This window comes from Magnolia sinica, chromosome 3, assembly GCF_029962835.1.
Source record: "Magnolia sinica isolate HGM2019 chromosome 3, MsV1, whole genome shotgun sequence".
Classification (NCBI taxonomy): Eukaryota; Viridiplantae; Streptophyta; class Magnoliopsida; order Magnoliales; family Magnoliaceae; genus Magnolia; species Magnolia sinica.
Genome location: NC_080575.1, coordinates 19,534,272 through 19,538,151, shown reverse-complemented (window position 1 = coordinate 19,538,151; position 3,880 = coordinate 19,534,272).

The following is a 3,880-nucleotide window of genomic DNA, read 5'->3' as shown; positions in this document are numbered from 1 at the left end:
TGTAATTTTCTTGCAATTTCTCACTGAAATTGATTAGCAATTTGCCCTTTGCTATGGTCTGTTCTTTGTATGTTAGGCACTGGTTTTCTTTTCTTTGTGCAGTCCTTGCATTATACTACAATAAATGGTCTGAACTAAGCTTCTATAATTTTTGTGGTTATTGATAAAAAGAAAATCTGAAGATTCTGAACTGTGCTCTTTTGAGTTGCTTTTTACAATTATTTTTTTTTTGGCAACTTTCTACTGGAATCAATATGCTAAAATAGATTCCACTTGTTAGTTTTCTAGAAAGTTTCCCCAGTCACTGCTGGTATTAATTGTTATTTGATGACACCAATTGGTAGGTTTGCTTCCTGCTTTTGATCTGTGTAAATTAGGTTGCCTTTTCTTTCTGCATATTTTTCATTACAGTTCTGTTTACCCTAGTAATAATCTTAATTTGATTTCTAATGACTTTTGTATGGTTTTAGCATACTAGGTTTTGAGAACAAATAGAGTGGGATAAGTTGCTTCAAGTCACATAAACTGCTTTTGGTCTTTTTATTTATTAATTTAATTTCTTTTCAGTTCTAGGAATTTATACTCTTGATTGGAAATTCTGTAAAACCAGAAATTTTCTATTTTTACAACTTCTCTAGACTTCCAACTGGAATGGCTGTCGTCCCCCAACAAGGCATTTTGGGGCTTTGAAAGAAAAGAGTTTTACCTCCCCCTCTGTTTTGGTATGTTGAGAAAAGGTGGCCTATATATATATATATATATAAACTGAATTAGATCTAGCAAAATAGCTTTAGACATATGTACTTTCTCTTTAGTTTTCTTGCTACATTGTGAGTTTATTTTTTATTTTTTATTTTTTTTTATTTTTTTGAAATTATCCATTGGGACATTTAACTCTTTTTTTTTTCCTCCTGTTGTTGTTGTTGTTACTATTATTATTATTTGTTAGAGTTCTGTGTATCTTTGCTATTTCTCTTTTTTCTTTTTTCTTTTTGCAGAATTTTATTTGAAGTCTTTCTGTAAGAACTTCTCAGACTGAAACATTTTTTCTGTTTCTGCGATTTTTGCTCTGTATTTCCTCTTCTGATAAAGCAGCTGTGGTAGAAGGCCTTTCGTTGCTGGTTCTGCAGCTCAATTTTGAGAATCTGGTTTAATTCGCCTTTTTAGCAATAGATTCACTGAAGGAGAATAAGTTCATGAATGCTGGCTTCATCTTTCTAGCAACAATTGTGTTTGCAAAAGTCATTTCTGCCATTATGATTGCTAGAGCTAGGAAACATCTCCCTCCTACTGTCAAGGCGTGGCCGGTTCTTGGGAGACTTGCTCGGTTCATGAAAGGCCCGGTCGTGATGCTAAGGGAAGAATATCCAAAGCTTGGGAGCGTATTCACATTGAATCTTTTGAACAAGAATATCCAAAGTTTTGTACTTCTTTTCTAGTTTTTATATCTTTCTCTTCCATCAAAAGTAGCTGCAGAAAAGGTGAACTGCAGTTCTTCTGACAAGTTTACTTCTATTCATCAGTCAATTTCCCCCCCGTTCATTTCCAGTGTTAAAGGGAGAGTGAATGAGTGAATGAGAGTGAAAACATGATCCATGTATATTATATACCAGGGGAAAGGTAGAGATAGATGAATTTAATTTCACTATTCTTCCAAGCATTGTATATTTCCTCCTGTTGATGTCACAGATGATGTTTGATTTTTGATGCAGGTTGTATTACAGGCGTGTGGAAGAAGGAAAGCAGTATCAGGTGCTATGTCGGAGATTGGCAAGTTTGAATGACGAGTTTATATCATACAATGCTCCTTCTGCAAGCTTTGATTTCACAGCTGGGAAGAGGATTGAGCAGAAGCTGGTTGATTACAATCAGGAGGCTGAGAGATTTGGAGGTAATGCTTTTTTCTTTTTAAACCTTCTACAGTGTTCAGTGAGATCATGAAATTTGGCAATGAGCTCGGCCTGTGCTGAGTAGAAGCCAGATTTTTTATAGGCCCACCCATAGAGTTCACGTGTATGATGATATTCCATGATGATGCCAATTGGTGGAAATCCACGTAAAGAGGGTGAAAGTAGTGAGAGAAAGGTTAAGGCAAAGAGGATTGATTCCATGTTTTTTTTTTAAAAAAAGAAAAAAGAAAAAGGAATACAGATATAGCTACGGTTATAATCCGTAGCCACAGATCGGCGGTGGAATCACGGGATCTACGATTGATCCCCGAATAGGACAGCGAGTTGGGGCGGAATCGTAGGATTCGCAATTGATCGCCGAATCTATGGCTACGGATTATAACCGTAGCTATCGTCGTATCCCTGTTTTAACATGTAAAATTTTATTCTACCTATAATTTTTCTCTAACACATATTTTATATAAATATGTGTATATATATAAGCATATTAAAAAAATTTCACGGTTATACTTTGTCTCATTTCTTTCTTTATTCATATAGCAAGAATACATTCTAAACCAAAATTAGTGAAGGGAAATGACCATGAAATGATGGTGAAGTGAAGGGAATTGACCGTGAAATGCATGGAAATGATCGTGAATCAACACGGAATTGCCGGGAATGACCGTGAAGTGAAGCGAATTTAGCGGAAATTGAGCGGGCCAAACTGGAAATTAAGCAGGACAAACTGGAAAATGAGCGGGCCAAACTAGAAATTGAGCGAGCCAAACTGGAAATTAAGTGGGCTAAACTGGCCTAACTGGAAAATGAGCGGGCCAAACTAGAAAATGAGCGGGACAAACTGGAAAATGAGCGGGACAAACTGAAAAATGAGCGGGCCAAACTAGAAATTGAGCGGGCCAAACTGGCCTAACTGAAAAATGAGCGGGACAAACTGGCTTAACAGGAAAATGAGCGGGACAAACTGAAAAATGAGCGGGCCAAACTGGCCTAACTGGAAAATGAGCGGGACAAACTGGAAAATGAGCGGGACAAACTGGAAAATGAGTGAGCCAAACTGGAAATTAAGAGGGCCAAACTGGCCTAACTGGAAAATGAGCGGGACAAACTGGAAAATGAGCGAGACAAACCAGTGTTTAGAGGCTGAAAATGAGCAGGACAAACTGGAAAATGAGCGGGCCAATTTGGTATTGAATTTGTCTTTTAAAAAAAAATTCAATTTGTCTAGAGGCTAAATTACTCTCATCAAACTAGTGTTTTCTAATTGCCATGTTTACTTAATGTCATTATTACATTGTTGGGTGCCATGAAGAGACATAAAGCCTCCAAAGATATTTTCAGGCCACAACAGTAAAAAAAGGCTAGGATCTTCAAGAGTCTGAGATTTCAGCAAAGATGATATGACCTCAGCAAGCAAGAAATGTGCCACTTGTGTAGAGAAATAGAAAAATCATTCTATCACCTATATATATCTTGTTTGTAGAATGCCTAGGGATATGGAACTTCTTCAAACGCTTTTTAATTTGTTAGGTTCTCCAAAAAAGTGGCCTTGGTCGTAGGTGGGTGGATGAAATTGTTGTTTAATCAAGTAGGGCGAATTTTGAGGATGCTTTCATTTGACATAATCTGGTGGATCTAGAAGGAAAGGAATAAGAAATTCTTTGAAAATAGAGTATCATTAGAAGTGAGTGAGAGACATGATCAAGAATTTTTTATCAGTTGGTTGAAATTAGTAAAAATGGGTTTTGTGTCACTTTGGCATCTGTATGGAAAGAGCTTGAACTGCGACAACACGGACAAAAAAATTTAGTTGGTGTTATGAGAAGTGACTAGGGAGAAATAATATGGTGTTTCAGACCAGTGAGACTCCAACAAGGCAGGTGAGTCTCATTTATTTTCTAGGCCGGTTAAAGTGGAAAGAGATGTAGAAAATGCAGATCAAATTTCATTGTTAGCAAAACTAAAAAAGT